Source organism: Notechis scutatus, chromosome 2 (genome assembly GCF_049901735.1).
Source record: "Notechis scutatus isolate UNSWTSFEM ecotype Mainland chromosome 2, rNotScu1.2, whole genome shotgun sequence".
NCBI lineage: Eukaryota > Metazoa > Chordata > Lepidosauria > Squamata > Elapidae > Notechis > Notechis scutatus.
In genome coordinates, this window is record NC_142010.1 from 194,704,273 (window position 1) to 194,726,716 (window position 22,444).

At 38.9% G+C, this 22,444-nt stretch overlaps 1 protein-coding gene across 28 annotated transcripts in view; it reads left to right on the top strand.

The window, feature by feature from the left end:
* Positions 1-19,726: 19,726 nt before the first annotated feature.
* The window catches only part of PTPRD (protein tyrosine phosphatase receptor type D), a 1,313,296-nt gene continuing 1,310,578 nt past the window's right edge, over positions 19,727-22,444 (top strand). For 19 of the 28 annotated variants that reach the window (XM_087957701.1, XM_087957705.1, XM_087957708.1 and 16 more), the window contains exons 1-2: positions 19,727-20,127; positions 20,433-20,543. The gene's annotated coding sequence lies outside the window, so the exon portion shown is untranslated. Of the gene's footprint in view, positions 20,128-20,358; positions 20,544-22,444 lie in introns of those variants that run through there. The other 9 variants (XM_087957720.1, XM_087957723.1, XM_087957721.1 and 6 more) reach the window with 3 other exon arrangements.

Here is a 22,444-nt window from a genome sequence, read left to right on the forward strand (position 1 = left end):
CTTATATTCCTGACCCAGAAAAAAAAGCACAACCTAATTTTGGGGGATTATGATCACTGGATGTTCTTATATTTTTAGTTTGGCTGGGAAAGAAATATATCTCTAGATGAATCCTAATAAAGCAAGAGGGTGATATTTTGTGTGCGTGTGTGTGTGTGTGTGTGTAAGGGAAACGATTCCTCTGAATTTTTCCTTGCAGCTTTGTCACTTCCTTTAGTGAAGTCCTCATGCTGTGTAAAGACAAAAATATTAGCAAACTTCCCACACAAAATATTGTTAGATGCTGACAGCAGTCACTGTTCTCACAGCATAGTATCTTAATCCACAAGGAGGAAAAGCTCTTAAGAATAATTTCTTTGTGCTCAATTAATTCTGTTCTATTCACACAGAACAATAAAATCACTCTTTTTCTTCCAGTTTACTAGGCACTCAGCTTGGATAGTTTTTAATATTCTGGACAAAATGTGCTTAATTCTCCAATAGTTGGGCATAGCACAATCTGTTAGATAGCCTCAGTGTCTAATTCTACAATCCCCTACTTTTATCTTGTTATCAGAGGCTGTTTAGCAGTTGGTGGCCATCTAGGAAAGCTGTAAAAAAGGCAAAATCCATCCTAGGGATCATTAGGGAAAGTGTTAAAAATAAAAATGCCAACATTATACAAATTTATGGCATTTCCCTAACTGGAGTGTTGTCCTAGTTGACCCAGACTCAAAGGGGAAAAGCTCTACAAACATAGATGGTGGGGGTTTTGGATCTACCTTCAGTTGTTGGGAAAGAGACTTTTATTCTACAAAAGGAAAGCTTATAAAAAAAGGCAAATGTAAATTATATATGTCTTCATTCTATCTACACCATATTGCCCAATTTCACTACATTTTCAGACGTTTCTGTTCTCTATTTTTAATATATTTGTGTACTGCTGACTTCCATATTTCTGAGATCTTAATCCTTGTATATTTCTTTTGCCATTCTCTAAGAGCCATATTTCTTTTTCTGGACAGTTTGATTTCTCTTTTATCTTTTTTCTTAGTTTTGGGTTCTTTTCCTGCCTTTTCAACTTACTTGTTCCCAGCTGGACTTCTTGACTCTTCTTCTTTTCCAAATTTTTGTTCCATCTGAGGGAAATTGCTGGAAGAACTTTGATCACACACCAGTTCTGAGGGGAAGGGAGAGGGAGGAGAGAGGAAGACCTCTCTCACCCCAGTTTTCTCAGTGGCTGCTCCTTTGGTCTTGCTTCTATTCATCAGAGTTGTCTATCTTTTTGTTTGCCTCTTCATTTTGACTTCTGGGCTTTGGGTCTATGGTAGAAAAGCTCCCAAGGAGACATTTTGATTTTCTTCTCCTCCCTGTCTCCTGCCCAAAGCTCCTGTTTGATTGGCATTCATGCTTTGATTAGCAGGTGGGACTTCCTGATGATGGGGAAGGTTTAAGAAGATGGGGACAAAATTAGCACAGGGATTTTTAATCTACTCCGGTAGCCTGTCTTTCCACCTGCACTGTGTAGACTTTTAGTTGGTGCATTTACAAAAAGATGTGGCTTAGAAGGACATAACTTGAGGTACATTAAATCATCCCTGGCACCAAGAGAGTGGACAGGAAACAAGGGTTTTTTTTATTAGACCTCTCAAAGTGCTAGGCTAAGAATAATGCATGGAATCTAACTGAAAGGAGAATACACAAAAGCACCACTTCACAATTTATAATAAATCATGTTATATATTTGCATACTTGAAATACTGCATTGTGATTGGTCCGTCAATGCTGCCTTTTGATTGGTCCTAAATACTGCCGGTGATTGGTCTATCTTGAATACTTGAATACTGTCTTGTAATTGGTCCGTCTGACGGTGGGAAGTTTAAGGAGCTGTCATTGGCCGTGAGCAGCCGCGATAAAAGAGGCTGCCGCGGCTCCAGTTTTGTTGAACTTTCCAAGACTAAATAAAGAGCTGAAGTCATGCTGGTCTCGAGTCAGTCCTTTCCCGTGACAGAACAAATCACCTGTGGAATTCATTAACTTGAGACATTTGATGGCTACTGTACTCTACAGCCATGTGCATTGTTTCTATGGTGAAGTTGTGGATGCTTTTGTGTTCATATGTTGTAAGCCGGTAGGGTTGCTAGATGAGGTAGCATACAAATGCATGGAAATAAATAAATGACAGTAGAGGAGAGGAAGAAAACTGATCTGATTGATACAGATACAGATACAGATAATCAGAGTTGGAAGGGATAATGTAGGTCATCTAGTCCAACCCCCCGCCCAAGCAAGAGACCCTACACCATTTCTGACAAATGGCAGTCCAATCTCTTCTTGAAAGTCTCAACTGATGGCGCTCCCACAACTTCCGAGGGCAAGCTGTTCCATTGGTTGATTGTTCTCACTGTCAGAAAGTTTCTCCTTGTTTCCAGGTTAAATCTCTCCTTGTTCAGTTTCCATCCATTATTCCTTGTCTGGCCTACAGGCGCTTTAGAAAATAGCTTGACCCCTTCCTCCCTGTGGCAGCCCCTCAAATATTGGAAGACCGCTATCATGTCTCCCCTGGTCCTTCTCTTTACTAGACTAGCCAAGCCCAGTTCCTGCAACCGTTCGTTGTATGTTTTAGCCTCCAGTCCCCTAATCATCCTGGTTGTCCCCTAATCATCCTGGTTGTCCCCTAATCAACCTGATTGAGTTCCTGCTACTGTAAAACTTTCCAAAAGTAAGCATTAGGGCTAGAGAAAGTTTTCCAAGTGGTACACAGGATTGCTACCATAAAGTGATCAAGTTCTGAAGTCTTCAGCACAATGGGGGAAAGAATGAAACAGGGAAAGAAAAATACCTTCTTTTTGAACTACTAATATAGAATATCTGTTTCAAGCTGGCTGAATCCACAAACAGCAGTTAGGAAGTAGTTGTGAAAATGCTAATTAGGCACATTAGACACTAGGTTTTGATGAATGAAATAAAATGACCAATGAAGAAAAAACAAAAGAAGTGAACCTAAATCTTCGTGTGTAGACACCAAAACTTTCCATTCAAAAGTTGTTTTCAAATTATTATTCATTATAATATCAAATGAGTATTAATAAACATCTTGGGAGTAATGTTATTTAATCAAGGTTAAAAAAAAAATTAAGGGACCAGCTAGAAACCAGGAGAATGTGAGTTCTAGTCCTGCCTTAGGCATGAGAGCTGGCTAGGTGATTTGAGCCAGTCATTCACTCTCGGCCAAAATCCATCTCAAAAGGTGATTGTTGTGGAGAAAATAGGAGGATGAAGGACTTCAGGCTTGGGTGACAAGCTGGTTAGTCAATTCCTATCATAACCAATGGATCTACACTCAGGAGACCCTCATTTGTAGGAAAATGCTGGGAAGAAAAAAGATGTATTTAATCAAGTATGTTTTGTCCTAGTTCCACCTGTTAATTGGGTCAAAGTGTTCTCAAATTCATATTTTTGTTTCTTCACACTGATAGCAGAAAGTGATAATAAAACAATTTGCATAGCTGAATTATATAATTTTATAAAATATTCTATTATTCTTATAAAGAAAAGGTAAGAAAATGAAAAAAATTAAATATATAAATATATAACCCTAATATTTATGCCACAAAAAAGATACACAACTCATAAGGTACCTGTTGCAGATAAGATACACAACTTGTGCTCTAGGGCTGATCCAACCAGAACTATTGTTGTTTCTAAGTACTGTATGCAATTTTAAGAAATATTCATGAATCTTCATTTGTAAATATAATTTTTGAACATTTGTCCTCCAAAATGCTAAACATATTTCATCTTAAATATGCATTTGTAAACATATTTTATTTAAAAATATGTGTTGTGAATTGACTGTGAAAGCATAAACTGCAGATAACATTCAGAGAGGCCTGAATTCAGTAAAATGTCAGTATTTATTCTACAAATTTGTCCAAAAATTTTAAATCAGGGTAGTTTTCACTGGAATTGTCACAAGCCCAATTCTTTTTTTACTTTCCTCTTCTACCATCCTGTACTAGTGATGCAGTGGTGGGATTCAATTTTTTTTACTACTGGTTCTGTGGGTGTGGTTTGATGGGCATGGCTTGGTGGGCATGGCAGGGGAAGGATACTGTAAAATGTCCAGTCAGAGGTGGTATTTGCCGGTTCTCCGAACTACTCAAAATTTCTGCTACCAGTTCTCCAGAACTGGTAGAACCTGCTAAATACCACCTCTGTAGTGATGGGTTATTTCAATCATTCTTTTTTCTTTCCTTAGCACTCTCAAAATGAAGAAGAGGAGAAAGGTTTTATAAATCAGCACATATTACTTTTTACATAAAACCAACAAGTCATGACAGACAACTTAGGTAAGTTGGGATTTATTTAAAACCTCACCACATGAAGGATAATATTAATAGACCATTCTGTAGTTGAATTAGGACAATGAAGTGAATGGGTTCTTATTCCATATTTATATAATATGTACCTAGGACTATAGACGAAAATACAACTAAACCTGTATTTCTGAGGTGAATTGAGTGAAATAGTTCCACATATTCAAGGACCATTCTTAGGGCTATGTGGGCAAATGGCCTTTTCAGTTCTCTAATGAATGTCTATTAACTGTATTTTAAATATTATCAAGTCAACCTATAATGTGTTCCACAGGTTTCTAGCACAAAGCATTATCATATGTCCAGGCATATTTGTGAAAGTTGGAGTGGATTGGTAATATATAATTTTCATAAAGATCCTGAAAAATGGTTTAATTTCTGTTTTCTGTTTTCCATCTGAAAAATGAAAATCTCAATTTTGTTCACCTTATATTCCAAATTTTCCTAGAAAGTATACAACCAGCAAGCTGTTCTGACCCAAACCTTGTTCCAAGGAAAGAAACATGCAACAGAGGTAACAGCAAAACCTTTTAATGATTTTTTATGAATTCCGTTCCTTCATGGTTAAAAGGCTATTTCAAACTAATTGTCTCTGTTAAGAACGAGCCTTGCCAAGGTTGTGCAAGGCTGCCAACTACACTAGATAAAGTTACTAAGAAATATTTCAAACACAAAAAGTCTCTGAACACCAACCAAGATATTCCGAACGTCCACAAGGCCTGGGTGCAAAAACTTCTTTGCTTCCTGCAAAGAATTCCGGTTTCTCAGCTGGCTTTTATCTCTTAAAGGATGGGGCCATTACCTTGCAGCCTTACTCCTGAGTTGCCTGCGCTGCTGCAACTGCTCTTTCCTTCAAGCAGCCCTGCACACATGCACCACTGGGCACAGGATCCTCAGGGACTTCTTCATCACTGCTGCCAGTCTCCACAATCTCTGAAGGCACCACCATTCCACTCCCTGATGGTCCTGGCCCCATCCCCGCATCACACGCAGGCCCCTCATCTGAGTCCTCACTCTCTGAGACCTCAGCCATCTGCACCTGCTGCCGGCAAACCACAACACAAGCAAGTGAATGATTCTTGCTCATTGCATTCGTATTTCCAATAAGTATTTTTTCCTTTTGTTTTTCATTAGACACCAACAAAATTGTGCAATATAGCAAAAATAATTAACTAGGGCTCTGCAGTGCTATAGATTTTACTCTTTTAAAAAGTGCTCAAATTTCCTAGGTATACAGACCAAGCTTTTGTTTTGTCAACCCTCCCAGGCAAACCAGACAGGAAACATGACTAGATAAACTAATTCTACTTTATTATAAGGCTACATTAACATAATTTTGCAAGTACAAAAATAGAAACTAGCCACTGTCATTTTTAATTGCTTCATCTATTAGGCAGATCCTTCCTAAGTTTCTTTCTCTTACTTTTAAGTTACTGGGGGCTCCTGCCTCTCTTATCTAATTATTTACTAGGCAGTATCTCTTCCCCTCTTTCCCCAAGGTCATCCACATATTCAATTATATGTTTCTTAGTAGAAATACTCTGAAGAGAGAGTATTTAAGTATTTGTATTTTCCTTTATTTTGTAAAAAGTTTTATTATATTTTTCCACATTTCAATAACATCTTTTTTTTAGTGAACAGTATGATTCCAGGTTTTCACATTTCCATACAAACATGACTTTGATTACATTCATCTTTCACATTTAATTTCATATCTTATCATTACTTTCCATATTTTCTATTAATTTTCTCTAATACTTTCCTCAAACTTATTTTATATATTTTCAATTCATTTCTTAACCTATTTCTTTTAACTTTAAATAATTCTCATATCTTCATATTCATTGTGCTTTAAACTTTTATCTGTCAGGTTTGCAATTTTATCGCATATTCTTATTTCATCATTTCAAAAATTCCATCTCAATTCAAACATTTCAAAAAAAAAAAAAAAAATTCCCCACAATTACCAATTAGAGTGTGCCATTCCTATCCCTTATATATCATTTAATTAGTTCCTCTTTAAATCCCAATAATCATTTAATTTTTTAATTATCAACCTTAATAATTAATAACAACAATCTCCTAACAACTACATAACACATATACCTTTTAAATCAGATTCCGCATGGCACTTTCACCTTCAGTTACATCACATCATTTATAATTTCAAAAAGAAAAATTAATCTATTCAATTAATCATAAAAACTGATATTAATCTCACTAAAACAATCCTCATAATTCATTTCAACTATACACTTAAATTCATGAAACATAGTTAATAAACCTATCATAATTTCTCTTTTTTCACATTTATTCCATTTATCTCTATATAATAAAAGCAAATATTCTAATAACAAAATAATATCAGTTCCAATCTTTCCATTTTAAAAATCTATATTTCCCTATTTTCTAGATAATTAGTTCAAATATATTTATACTACCCCTCATCCCCTTGCAGAATCTCCTTTCTTAATCCTTATTTAACTATTATCTCTATGTCTTTTGAATAAACAATTTCTTTTAATTTTTGTTTGATTTCCATATTTCTTTATTTCCTGGTTCTTTTTCTTATTACTTCTTTTTTCCTTCATTTTTCCCTCCTTTTCTTACTCCAGTTTTTATCCCCTTCCCTGTTTAAAACTTCCTTCTGTGATTCCCTTTTCTGCTGTTTCCTTTTACTTTGTTCGGTTTTCAAAACATTCCCCTTTTTAATTGCCTCCTCAAATCTCCAAGTTTTAATTCCCATTCTTTTCCCCCTTTGCTTTAATATTCATTGCTCCAATTGTTCATTTAAGATGGCCTCTTCTTTGATCAACTCCTCCTCTTCTGGCACTCCTTGTTGTTCTTCATACTCTAAAATTGCCATTTCTAAAAATTGTAAGGCAGAACCAAACGACATGCCTCTTTCATGTAACATTTATTTCATATTTCTTAGTTCCATTTTTAATTCCAAACAAAGTTCTGCCTTACTCTTTAGGTCCACAATTGCACAGTAATTTGATTCAACCAACGTCTTTAGAATTTATTTCCAACAATCAGCTTTTATTAATTCCTCTTTAAGTTTTTTCCAAATTCATTAAATAGTCCAGTATTCATAAGTTTAAGTTTATGCCAAAATCACCAAACAATCCCAGAGTAATTTATTCCTGCTTCTTTCTTTTGTTTTAATGTTCAGTATTTCCACTTTCCAGGGTCTCTATTTTGTTGTAACAAAGTTTCACTTTGTATCAAATTCAACTTTTAAAAGAGCCAGGCATTTCAAAAATTTTCTTTTACCACTAGATGGCACTCTCTGTTATATCCAAATTCTGCCCCCCCCAACACTTTTTCTTCTCTATTTAGGGCTTTTAAAATTAAAAAGTCCAATAAGTCCAAATATCAATTACTGATTTTTGTTTTGACATGTTCAAGTTCAGCTTTAATTATGCCTATTTAGTGCCAAAATCATATATTCATCCAATTTAAACAGATATCTTCTTCTGGCTTCCTCCTTTCAAAGTTCAAAGCCACTTTCAACTGTCAAAGATTTTTTTTCTTCACTTTCTTTAGTCACCGCTGTTATTATCTCTCTTAAAAAATTCTTAAGATTTTAATTCCAGGGTACCTTATGTTTAAATGTTCCACCTGGTTAGTCCTATTTCATGCTGTCCTCTTCTTCATTGCTCCTGCACAATCTTTGTCCTGGTCAGCTCTTCCTCTTCAGGGTGGCCATAATTGACCACCAGTACAGCCATCTTCAGAGAGGAGTGAAATGCCTAGCCAGGGAGGGGAGATGCGGCTCCCCTCGACTCAGCTGGCAGTCTCCCCCTTCTTCACCACCCCTGCAGGGTGGTTCTGACCCCAGATGCAGATGATCGGGGCCCTCTGACGAGAGAGCATGGATCGAAGCCGCAGACGATCATGGTCTCTGGTCCTTCAGCGAGGAGAACCCTACCAGAAGAGCCCTAAGTATTTGTATTTTCCAAAGATCATATGGCAATTGCATAGGTGCAGTTGTATATTCAGAAGTGCATATCGGATTGTACTAATATGAAGTGTGTGATTCTGTTTACTAAAAAGCAAGTTCCATTCAACACACAGGAATTTTATTCTGGGTAAATCTTAAGAGAATGGATGTTTTGCAAAAAATAAGAACAAAGTATATATTTAATTTTTCTACCCTATAATCTCTTTTGAAATGTCTTAGAGAATGGGTGTCAAACTCGCCATGTCACGTTGCCATCATGTGACATTTTGTGACGGTTTTCCCATTTGTGGAGCTGGAGTGGGTGTGGCCTGTGAGTGATGCATCTGGCCCACGGGCTGCCAGTTTGATACCCCTGTTTTAGACAGTGCACCTGTAAGTAGACTTCCTATTTTTTCTGATTATGTAAGCTGATCTTTTAGCTAAAGTGCAGAATAAAAATACAATATAAATGAAGAAAGTTATTCCTCTAATATTACAGTACCTCCATAATCACCTTTTATTGTATATAAATTGGAAATCTAAAAATTAAAGCATTTTCTTCCTTTATATTTTCATGTGTTTAAAAAGGGTAAGGTTATAATTACTCAGACTAGTACCTAATGTGGGCCAAGCAAGAAGCATGAAAGTGAGAGCAGTGTTGCTTACTTCTTGTCCTCTTTATTTTTGTTTGTCAGCTTTAAGTTAATTTCCATTATTTATTAAATGTAACATCTGACTTCAAAGGTGCACAGGCCAAAAAGAAAACAGGACAAAGTAAGCCCCCAAAGAAATGCTAATGGTAACTAAGTCAGCAAATTCAGGACTGTGAGTCATGTGAAAATGCAGGTGCACAAATCACTCTTGCTTTAGAAGAAGCATAGTGTGCAGTTACATTAGGAAGAAATAAGGATATATTTCTTCTCTTCCATTTCTGAATAAATAAATTGTCTAGTTGATTTGAGCAACTTCTCAATATAATAACAAAGTGATTGGTTAATTTTTCAAGGCCTAGTAGGCATAAAAGTACCTTATAATATGTTTAACATTTCAGAAAGGTGTGCTATATCTATGACAGAATATGCTTGCTGTTTAGATCTTATGGAATACATGCAATATAAATCACTCATGTCCTTATCATCTCCCAGATGGACTACTGAAAGGTGTTTTTTCTGATTTATCATTTTTATTGAGTTACAAAATATTATAAAATACAAAGTTAAAAAAAAAATGGGGGAGGGAGAAAAGTGAGGAAAGATAAGGAAAAAAAAAGAAAAAAGCATTGACTTCTGACTTTCTCTGTTACAGTATATTTTACTGTATTAACATCAAATCATAACTTTTTGCTTTTTCATAGTAATACGAACAAGCCATTTCTATAAAGATCTATCAGTCTAATCAGTAAAACCCAAAGTCAGAGTTTCATTCTTCAAGCATGAAGTTCAAAAGCAGTCTCCGTGTGGAAACAAAAGTCCTTATGTTTTTTTTCTTTAATCAAAGTAGTAAGTTTTGCCATTTCAGCCAGCTCCATCAACTTCTGCAACCATTAGTCCACATTTGTATGCACATTTTTGTGCATACAATAGTCTTGCTGCTGTTAACATATATAATAACAAAGTTCCAATTTTTTTCTCCAATTTTTTCCATTAGGCCTAAAAGGAAAAGTTCTGGTTTCATTTTTATCTCCATTTTCAAAATTTTCTGTATTAAATTATGAATCATACTCCACAATTTTTTTTGCTTTATCACTTGTCCTCCATAGATGTTAAAAAGTCCCCTCTTTACTTTTACACTTCCAACTTCATTTGGCATAGCTTTATATATCTTAGATAACTTATCCAGTGATAAATATCAATGAAACATCATCTCATAGAAATTGTCCTTTAGATTAGAATTTAATATAAATTTTAAACCCTTTGTCCACCTATTTGCCCGTTGTTTAAGAATCACATTATATCCAAAGTTCCTTGCCCACTGAATCATACATTTCACTTGTTCATTTTCCAAATTCAATTTCAATAACATTTTATAGATCTTTAGCAATAATATGTTCATCATTGACACATAATGAAATTTCCAATTCATTTTTAACAAAGTCAAATGCATGACATTTTATCCAGTTTAAACCCTTCTTTCAGTTGCTTTTTTTTAAATTTTATTGATTTTTAAAAACAAACATAACAAATAAAACATAAAAACATAAAACATCTTTTTTGAAAGCAGCTTGATCCCGGGTTACATCACTTCGTACAGACACAAATTCAAGTTCATGCTCATTTTTATATACCATTCCATATCTTATTACCATTCTACATTTTCTATATAGCTTCTCCCCTCTTTTAACTTTCTTAATTTTATTTTATTTATTTCATCTCAATTCAGATCATTATACTTATATTCTTTGTCTGTCCTGTTTCAGCTGTCTATTATCTTTTCTCATTAAACAAAATTTCTCCTGTAATCACTGATTGGAGTATGACGCCTTTATATCTTTCCCCTAAATTTATAACACTTAATATAATACATAACTTCCATTCGGATTCTGCTTAGTACATTCTAAAGCTACACACTATATTTTAAAAAGAGAAAAAATTATAAATATATAATATAATTAAAACAACAATCCATACCAATTCAATTCTATCATTAATATTAATATTAATTTAAATCTTAAACATATTACACATTACTTTTCAAATAGGTATCATGCTTCTATGGGAACACTTATAAACTTTCCATAGTTACTTCCCTCCCACTTCACTTATATTTTAAAACATTGTGTCATTAAAATGTTCCCATTCCTTCCTGATTCAATTCTCTCATTTATTTCATTTCATTTATTTTGTTCACAAAAGTTTCACTGAATTACACTGACTGTTTTATCCCACTTTTTAATCATATGTTGTTTCCAATTTTCTAACATTATTTCTAATACAAATATAACAATACAATCTTATGTACCTTTGCAGAATCACTTTTTCAGTTAAATTTTTACCCATTATCTCTGAATAAGTCCTGTTTCTTTACATCTTGCTCCACACCTTTGTAGCTTCTCTTCTCTTCCCTTCCCTCCTCCCTTGCTTCTTCTCTCTGCCCTTTTTACCCCCTTGTCTCTCCACCTCCATTTCCCTCTTCTGTGTTCCCCTTTTCTGTTGCTTTCTAACATTATATCCACTTTTCACCTTATTTTCCCCTTTTTTGGTTGTTTTTTTAGGTTTAAATTCTCCATTCTCTTTCCCCCCTTTCCCCTTTCTTCCCCAAGTAAAGTTACTTGTTCATTAAAGATGGCTTCTTCTTTCTCCCAATCTTCTTGTTGCGCAGTCTTTTCTTGTAGTTCCTCGTAGGTACAGATCGCCATTTCTAAGAATTGAAAAACGGAGCCAAGAGAGCCCTTCCCTTCTTGTTCCTCTTCTTTATATTTTTTAAATTCAATTTTCAGTTCAGTTTTCAAGTGATGCCATTGTAAAAAAAAAAATTAAACAACCACCCAAGTGTTTTTAATCATTCAAATATAATTTCCAGAAGTCTCAAAGTCACCAAGCAATCCAAATACACACAAGCTGTTTCTTTTAACACTTTCTTCTTTTTTCACTTTCTCTTCCTGGGGTTACTATTTAGTTACAAAGTTCCAGTTAAAATGTATCTTTTAGAAGTCTTGTTAAGATTTAGCTTTAGATTCTTTGAATTCCAGGCAGCCTCTTCCTTCCAAATCCTGCTCTTATTCTTTTCCTCTCCCTTCCCACTTACAGCAAAAAAAAAATTTAAGTGTTCAGAAATCTTTATTGTCCCCTTGGCATTTAATTTTCCAGTTTAATTACCTATTGATGCCAAAGCGGATTTTTCCGATTTCTCATTCATCTCTGTTCACTGTCAACGTAAGGAAGGAGAGTGGAAAAAAAAACTTTCTCTTTTCACTTTCATTCGCTGCTTCCGAATCTTCTTAGGGAGCGATGTATCTTTTTCAAAATTTAAATTCCAGGATACCTTAGTTGTTGCTTCTTATCCTGGTCAGCCAAAACTTTCACTTCTTAACTTCCTCCTGCACTTTCTTTTCTGGATGAGTGCTTCTTTGAGGCAGCCATTTCTGACCGCCGCTCTTACTGCCTTCGGGAAAGGGAGTTTAGCCAGCTGAGGAGGAAAGATGCGGCTTTCCTCGACCCCGCTGGAATCTCCCCGCTCTTCACCACCTCTATGGAGTGGCTTAGCCCTGAAGCCAGCTGGCTCGGGGCGCTCCAGAGGCGAGCCCAGGCAGAAACCATGCACGATTGCAGATTCCTGCCTGCTGCCGATGCCCTGCAAACCAGAACTCAATGCCTTCTTTCAGTTGTTGATAGGTCATACCTTAGACTGTCTACTGTTGACCTCTTCACCCCATTCCTAGGAGGTCTGTTCAAGGGGCATGCATAAGCGCACCAACATGCCTACTGTCTCTGTCCTAATGTTCCTTTTTATCCGTATCCATTTCATGTATTCATAATCATGTTTATACGTATACATGTTATCTAATACATGCTTGACTAAAATAAATAAATAAATAAAATAAAATAAACCAATGGCAAACATGACCTTCTGATTCAAGTTCTTCTTTTGGCTTTAATATTGAGTCACCCGAGTTAAAAGATAAAAATTTACTGTATGTCAACCAGTCTGGCTTTGCCACCATTTCTTTTCTAAAAAAGGCAACTTTGTAGAGAGCCTTGTTTTATATTTATTCCAAACTCTTATTATGGCATGTCTAACAAAATGGTTATTAAAATCAACATTAACTTTACTTTTATCATGCCATCCAAATCTGAATTTATGGCCCTCTAATTCAAGTGGACTATTGAAATGTGTTTTACATGGGACAACTCTTGAAAAGTATCTGAAGTTGCAACTGGTGCAGAATGCAGTGCCTCAATATTTTTGTTTTGGGTATCCCTACGGTAGTACAATCTTTGTTACTCAAACTGCACTGGTGCTAGTTTGGCTCTGGGTCTAATTCAAGGTATGAATGAATCAATAACTTTAAAGCCCGTGCATGGTACGGCACCAGGATACCTGTGGAATCATCTCATTGCAATTGATTGACCCATCTTACTTGGTCAAGCAGAGAGAGGATGCTTCATATCCTGTCCATGAAGGAGTTTTGACTGGCAAAATCTTGGAGGAGGACTTTCTTAGTGCTGCCCTGCCCTATGAAGCATCTTACCCTCAGAGGCAAGGAGAATGCCCACTCTTTTGGAAGAGTGTTAAGTCTGTACTTCAGACCCCAGTATTAACATGGAGGTCTAAAAGTATGATGCAGCCCTGGAGATGGCTGGTGGCCTGAGGACACCCAACCTCCCCCCCCCCCCGCCGCCGCCAGGGGTGGGCTTCAAAATGTTTACCAAAGGATGCTCTGCCCAGTTGCTGGGTGGGCATGGCCATGATGGGCGTGGCCTAGTCGGCCTCCTACACCATAGCAGGGGGGAGTTTTTGCCTTCCCCAGACTCCGGAGGCTTTTCTCAAGCCTCTGGGAGGGTGAAAATGCCCCCCCCGGAGTCCGGAGGCTCTATGGAAGCCAGAAATGAGCTGATTTCCAACCTTTGTGAACTTCTGGGTGGCCCGTTTTTTGCCCTCCCTGAGCCTCCACGCATGCCCTGCACTTACCTGCATCTAAAATGGGCCACGTGGGGATTCCTGGGAGGGGCGGGGTGGGTGGGGCCAGCCAGGAGTGGTGAAGAGAAAGACCAGGGGAGACATGATAGCAGTATTCCAATATTTGAGGGGCTGCCACAGAGAGGAAGGGGTCAAGCTATTTTCTAAAGCAGGGGTTGCCAACCTTTTGGACCTCAGGGACCACCAAACTCATAATTTTAAATCCCAGGGACCACTAACCGGCTCTGTGGGCATGGCCTAATTTGTGGGTGTGGCTTGGTGGTCATGTGACTGGCTGGGCATGGCTTGTATGTAAATATTATAAATATTTATATACATATTGAATTTTTTTATAAAAAAAGAACAACTTTTACCCAAAATCAGGCAAAGCAGGCAGGCAGATTGAGTTGCTCACAGAATCACAGATTCATTCAGAAAACTATCTATCTGCCATTGGCTAGCTCAATCTGTCACATAAAATTTACTAGCAAGCAAACTCACAAAATTAACTCAGTGATCTATCTATCTGCCATCGGCTAGCTCTGTCTCTTAAATTTGCTTGCCATAGAATCATAGAAACTTCAGTCCTCAGGGAGGTTCAGCTGTGCTTAAAAGCAGAGCCGAAGATTGAAAGACTAGCTAGAAAGCAAGAAATCCAACCATTTCCTGCTTCCTAGCTAATTTAATCTCCTGGCACAGCAGAACAGCTGATGGTCAGAAAAAGGAAAAACAGAAATTTAGCAGGCAAGTTTGCCTGGTAAGGAGTGAGTGGGAGGGGAGGGTAGGAGTGAGTGGGCGGGGAGGGTTCCCGTGGGCCATGTGGGCTGGGCAGCCTTGTGTTTCTGCACAGCCTGGATTAATTGCTTTGGGGGGGGTACTCTGGGGGTAAGATTTCTCACCAAAATTTTCTCATGGCCCACCAGTGGGCTGTGGCCCACCAGTTGGCGACCACTATTCTAAAGCACCCGAAGGCCAGACAAGGAATAATGGATGGAAACTGAACAAGGAGAGATTTAACCTGGAACTAAGGAGAAACCTTCTGACAGTGAGAACAATCAACCAATGGAACAGCTTGCCCTCAGAAGTTGTGGGATAACTTGAAACTTTCAAGAAGAGATTGGACTCCCATCTGTCAGAAATGCTGTAGGATCTCCTGCTTGGGCAATGGGTTGGACTAGATGACCTACAAGGTCCCTTCCAACTCTGATTATCTGTTATCTGTGGGATTTGGGGGTTCTTCGAACTGCACAGAATCTAAGCTAGGAGCTCTCCTGAATCCCTGTGAACCCCCAGCAGCTCCCCCTGCCCCAACCTTCCTAACCTTGTTATTTTTTTTAACTTGATTTTTATCTTTACCTGTAAGTTTTAAACTGTTTTTAATTGTTTTTAATTTATGCTTTCCTTCACGTATTTATATGGTTTCATTATGTTGTAAACCACCCAGAGTCATTTGGATGAGATGAGTGACGTAGAAATTCATTAAATATAAATAATAGAATCCCACTCAGCTGTAAATTATGAAACATATTAGGATTTTGCAAACATAATTCTTATTTTGTGTATTTATTAGTGTTTTCCATATAGAATTTGGATAACATTGTCTTCTTTAATGATTCAACAAAGAAGACTTTATAAATGAGAACTGAAAAAGACATAATCCCTGTATAATAAACCTAGCCTGAACAATGCAAAGAAGATCTTGGAAATTACATGCATAATCAAAAGTCTATATATACCTACAAACATTTACAAGCACATAAATAACTAATAGCTTTATGCCCCAAGAACGCTGTTATAGGTCTAATATATTGGTTTACAAGAAAACATGACTGAGGATATTGCCACCTAAGAGTGAAAAAAGCAAGGAAATATTTCTTATTTTTTTATGAAGACAATATGTTTGAATTGCCATATTAACTTTTCTAGTTTAAAAAGAAAACAAGATAAATATCTCAATGTACATAAACATCAGACTTACCATATTTGTCCGGGTATAAGATGATACTTTTTCTTTAAAATATTTACCTAAAAATGGAGGGGTGTCTTATACACAGGGAGCCCAGAAGAGAACTGCGGCTGCAAAACCGCCAATACCATATCTCTGCAAACTAGCCTCACGAGCGAAACTTCAGATTGCAGAGACAAGCTAACAGGTTTCCTCCAATCATGAGTTTTATGTAACTGATGTCAGCTGATGCTATAGAGAGCATATAGCCCGTGCCCAGATGCAACAGGGAGCAGTAATGTCAGAGCAGTGGTGAGCAGCGGTGAGATTCAAATAATTTAACAACCAGTTTGCCCAGGGTCAGGTTGGCCATCGGAGGCATGGTCAATCCCCATCCTCCAGCTCTACTACACATGTGGGGGTGAGCCTCTTGTGATAGCCAACCTGACTCTGGCCGAACCAGTTGTTAAATTACCACCTCCTCCCATCAAAGTGGGCGCTGCGCTGCAATGGAGAAATGGGAAATGGAATGGCTGGCATGAGGGAAGGAAGAGCAGGGAGAAGAAAGAGGGAAAGCGGCCTCCCCCTTCCCCTGTGCCGGCTGTTCCGTTACCCGTTTCTTCACTGCAGTGCAGTGCTGCACCATGGAGCTTTCCCCACCCATCATCGCCCAGATTCCTTCGCTTCTCCCAAACATTTCTTTGCTTACCTGATTTCCAGCTCTGTCCTGTTTCTCACCATCATGTCAGGAAAACAAGTTAAAATATTGATTTCTGAATTTTGGGTAAGAAAAGGGGGGACGTCCTATATATGGGGGCGTCTTATAGACGGAAAAATACAGTATGTAAATTGTGAAAGTCTGCTGAATTGTTACTAAAACTTTTGATTTCAAACTCTTTAATGGAACTTAACTAACTGGGAGCAAAGAAGTATCTCGCTGACCATGCAGTTGAAAGCCAAATCATTGGACAAGAGACTTTGAGTCTGAAAGGGCTGGTTAAACCAAGATTCAATTTGTTTAATTTTATGCCTGATATAGTTTTAGTTTTTTTTAAACAAAGTACATTGAAAAAAATCAAAACCTTGCCAATTTGATCCCAATTTGTATAATGGCAGACTTTATAAATTTCAATGAAAAATTAATTATCCTTTATAAACACTCTTCCAAAGAATAAAAATATATTTCTTCTGCGGCATGCACAGCACCCTTGTGGCAACTTAAAGACCAAAATGTTTATTATAGCATGAACCGGAGTACATTACAGTTCATTTCATACACTAGGTTTTAACGTTCAAATAGTCATAAAACACTTAGCATATAACTTAAACATCAAGAGGCATCTTGTGACCCAGTTATTATTCCTGGTGAAGACCAACAATGCTTTAGAGCAGGGGTGTCTAACTTTGGAACCGTTTAAGACTTGTGGACTTCAAGTCCCAGAATTCTGCAGGCAGCATAGCCATAGCACAGCTGGCTGGGGAATCCTGGGACTTGAAGTCCATACATCTTAAATTTGCCAAGGTTGGACACCCCTGCTTTATAATCACACCTTGACCTTGCAGCCACAGGCCAAAGAAAGCATTAGAAATTTCGGATTTGGAAATCGGTGTTCAAGAAGAGAAATGCTAGCATAAGGATCTCTTCCCTTCCTGTACATAGAAATGATCCTGAAGCCTTAATATTGTTATACTGTATTGCCTGGAGAGATCTATCACCTCTTCCAGGGGTTTCAGATTAGATTGAAGGCTGGGCGCTCACTATTGAAGAAGACACCCTTAAACGGATAGATCTCTTTGGCGTCCTTCAGAAAGCTAAAAACGGGTTTTCCTAAGGTTCCAAATTGGCGGTAGCGAGGAGAAGTATCTTCGCTCTCCCTCCCTCAGCATTTCTCCACCATAAACCGTTTCCTTCGAGCTACCTTCGTCTCGGAGCAGGGGGAAAACGCGCGCGTGCGCACCACCCACCCACCCAGCCGTCAGGTCAGCAATAGTTCGCCTGTTTCTTCCAGGCAAAGCCTGGCAGACTTCAGAGGGAAGGGTTTAAAAAACTGGCTTAAGTGGCTTCCGAGCGACGGCGTTTAGCAGTCTCCCTCAGCCGCTTATTCAGCCGGGGAGAGGTGGTGGGGCGGAGAAAAGACGGAGAGGCTGAGTTGGGGATGTTGTGTGTATGTGTGTGTTTTTGTGGGGGGAGGGGAAAGGCGGAGATCTGCTATTGACGCGCTCAGCTGCATCTTGTTGAAAGCTTCCTGCGGTTTGGCAGAGTGAAATCTTTATTTAAAAGGCACCAAGTAGCGCCGGGGGAGTAGGAGATGGAAGAGGAAAGGCGAGGGGAGGTGGGTGGGCTGGTTCCGCTTCCCTGGACCCGGCCGCGGAGTGTAAGGCGCCGAAAAGGCAAAGGAGCGCCTGCTTGGCGAGAGCAGACCTTCTTCCTGATCCCTGGCTACTGTCCTTCTCCTCTCCCCCACGCACACCTTTTTTTTTCTCCCGTGGAGGCAGCTCTTCGGCGAGAGGTCGGGAATCCCTTGTACTTACACTTGGAAGCGATAGTGTGTGTGTGTTTGTTTGGGGGTGTGTGTGCACGACGACGACGACGACGACGGCAGAAAAAGGAAGGGGAAGCCGTGAGGCACCATTTTTAAGCAAGACAGCTCTGAACCGGTGGCTTGTGTGCCTAGAATAAGGCTCTTATTCGTTAAACATGGTGAATTCCTACACACACACACACACACACACACACACCCCTCCCCATTGAGGAAAACGTGAGGGGAAATGCAGAGTAAAGGAGAAACACTGGCGGGCTTTGGTTGGAGGCTTAAACGTTATCCGGAATTTATTTTTATTTTATTTTGTCAAGCGATTATAAGATAACAGTATAAGTATAAACATAGTTATGAATACATGAAATGGATACATATCAGGAAAAAAAAAAACAATAGGACAGGGATGGTAGGCACGTTGGTGCGCTTAAGCACGCCCCCTATTCGAGGTCTCTCTCCCTCACAAACACACATACACGAAGAAGGGGATGAGGAGGGGATGAGAACCTGACAGAGATTAGAAGCAATCTCTCTCTCTCTTTTCCCCCGTCCCTTTCACAATTTGAGTGGCGCGCGCGCCGTGAAATCCACACTCCACGAGGAAGGCGGTAGTGGGCGGGTTAGGAAGAAAGTTCATGAAGATCGTGGTGTGGGTTTTTGTTTTGGTCCTCCCTCACGCATTCGTGATGGGTGCATCATAAACTCCCCGTCCAAATTCAGGGTCCTGTGAGCGGCATATAAATATACATATATACATATACATATATAGTATATATCCCATATATAGTATATATCCCATATATACTAGGTATAGGTATACTAGGTATATATATATATACTATATATATAAAACAAAACAAAACAGGAGTGGTGGTCCGGCTGGACCTGACAGGAGCGAACTAAAAGTGGCGCCTGAGGTGACACAAAGAAGACAATCCGCCTTGTGGACAGGGGGGCTGAGGGCTCCTCCGGTCTTCTTCTTTCAAGCCATCTCCACCCTTAAACGCTCCTTTCCATCCGTTTTCTTAAAAAAGAGTTGAAGCGCCACCAGAAAGGTCCCCTTGTATTCCCGAACTGGCTCCCGCCTCCCTCTTTCTCGCTCGGTACGCTCTTCTCGCTCACATTTTATACGCCGTCTTCCCCACCCCACTCCCTCCCTCCCTTCCCTTCCCTTTCCCCTGCGGGTTTTGGCCAGGCAAGGCAAAGCGCCCGCGCGCAAAAAAGAAAAAGAGCGGCTTGGAACAAAAAAGAGCCAGCCATCAAGTGGCTCGTTAAGGAAATGCAGGTGAGTGTGAAGAGCTCCGTCTCCAGCAAGCTCCTGCTGTCGGCGCTCGGTGCCGGTGGGGACGAGCCCGAGAGAGCAACACGGAGACTAGTGTTTGCGCTGGCAGGAGGAAGACTTTTTTCCCCCCTCTCCTTTGCTGCCACCGCCTCGCTTCCCACTCGCCTCGCCAGCGGGAGTGGCGTGCGTGTTCGTGGAGGTTCGCTTTGATAGCGCCGCCGATCCCTCGCTCTCCCTCGGATCCCCAGCGATCGCTCTTTAGTTATTATTCCGTTGCTAAACCGAGGAGTCCGACTGCTACAACCTTCCACAACCCGCCTAGTTCTTTTATTCCTCTTCGCTTTTTTTCCTTTCTTTTTATTTTTATTTTAAATTGTGTTAATCTTCTATCTTCCTCACCGCACACTTTCCTCTCCGGCAGCTTCAGCGTCAGAGAGTTGCAGGTACCGTCTTCAGCCCTATTGAGCCGCGATTGGGCATGGCGCGCGAGACCCACTGAGTTATTTATTATTAGCGGGTAGGGAGGCAAAGAGATAAAGCTTCCACCCATCTTTCAGTTTGAAGAGGACCGAGGAGAAAAAGAAGAAGAGGAGGAGGAGGAGGAGGAGGAGAAGGAGAGAGAGAGAGCACTTTTAAACATCGCCGAGCTGGCCTCCTTCTTTCACCCCCTCCCACCCAGTCTGCAACCTTCCTTCGGCACCAAAACAAACCTGCTGGATCTGTGACATGTGGTTGTCTTTCTTTGCAGTTCATTCGTGGCCTTTTATGGAATAGGAGGACTGTTCTTGATCGTGACCGGCAGGAGCGGAAAGCGAAGACTCCTTAAGATTCCCAGAGAGGTCCGAGCTGGCTGCATTTAGTAAGTCGATTTTGGCTCTGCGAGGCTGTTATTGAATCCGAAGAGTCTGCTTCTTTCTGTCCGTCCCATAAGCTGCAAAATCCATTCCTCTTATAATTTTAACAGGCGTGGGAAAAAGACAAGGGCTACCTTTAACTGTGTTTAACCTAAAAGCTCTGTTTGGGGGTATATGAGAGGGGAGGGAGGGAGAGAGAGACGTGTATGTATGTGTGCTCTGTGGTGCATTAGTTTCTTTTAATATATATTTTTTTAATATTCTGGGCGTTTTAGAGTAGAAGAGTTGAGGAGAGTACTGTTTCTGTTGTGGAAGTCTGTTAAGAGTTGGGATATATTGGAGAATGATTCTCCTTTGCTACACAAAACTGTTCTTCAGTAGACACCTAGAGGATTTAAAATGGAAAGGTAGCACTAGCTGTCATTTCAGCCTGCCAGAATAATATACAGTAGTAATATTAGTGTGGATTTCCTGCTTGGTTTAGGTACTTTAATTTCAGCCCTATTCTCTAATCTTCTCTGAAAGGATACTGTCTATTTGCTGTCATTGTTTTCTCTATCTAAACAATATATTTATGACACAGTGCATGCACAAGATACAAGTAAGATTCTTACAGAATGTATGCACGCATGGTTCTGTATGTACATATGTGTATGTGTGTATATATGTATATATGTGTGTGTGTGTGTGTGTGTGTGTGTGTGTATGAATGCACATATAAAGAGGAAGACAGAGAGCACACTCTGGGAGAATTGAATTGGGATTAGGCCATGAATATTATGAACTACTTATTGACATAATGTAAAGTCAAAAGATGCAACATTTAAAAACCTAATCAGGATCTGAACATACAAAAAAGTTATAAGGGCATTATTATTCTTTGGACAACAATGCTGTTACTAATACTTGTTTATTTCTTATCAGAGATTGAAGTAAATTATGAAAATAGTCAATCCAAATAAATGAGTAAATAACCACTCCAAAAACAAACAAACCAAACAAATAAACACAAAAAAACCCCCAAACCCACCACTCTGCATTTCAAATTGTAATAAAACCTTTGCTGGTAGATACAATCAGTATGTTTTGAATGTATTGATTGAATCAATAACGTCTCAGTGTTATTTCTTATTGCCAAATGGATTTTGATTTTAATATTCTCCCATTATTCTCTTGGGTATACGTTTGATATACTGTATACTGGAGCTTTCAAGAGTATATAAGTCACAAATTCAACTATGTTTCCATCTATAAGTTAGAACTGAAATTCAGATGAAGACTGACGCAACATAAGCAATTATATGGTGTGATTAATAATCTCATAGCTTCATTGTTCAAAGTTACTCAGATTTCATTTTTTGTCATATATTGGGAACCTGTATTTAAAAGTGTGTAGTTCCTAAACTGCCAAGGGTGGCTGGGTAATATCATATTATGGATGCTTTTTCTCAAATCATGTCAATTGCTATATTGAAATATGGAAATATTTCTTGCAAGATCAGCTCTTTTACTAGCACTTCTAATCAGATTTATTTATACTGTGCTTACTCCCATTAAAATTGGCTTAACATATTAATATTAGAAACATTAGTTGGGATAATGGCTTCTGGCTCCCATAAATATAATGTTGGAATAGGTTGCAAGTTCTAAGAAGGAGGAATCAATTTTGACATTTGTGGCTGAACAGGCTTAAACTACTGGTGATTGTTATTTAACAGTGTTCAAAATGTAATAGATCAGTGCCTTAAATATAATGAAGGCAGAGGAAACAGCCATTATGAGGGCCCAGACATGGAGAATCCCAGTGGGGTCTCCCTTAACCCAGGTCTTCAAGAAGCCTTGGGGAACAAGATAGGGCTACTTTTTGTTTGAGTTTCAAATATCTGGATGTTCAGAATAGCAAAAA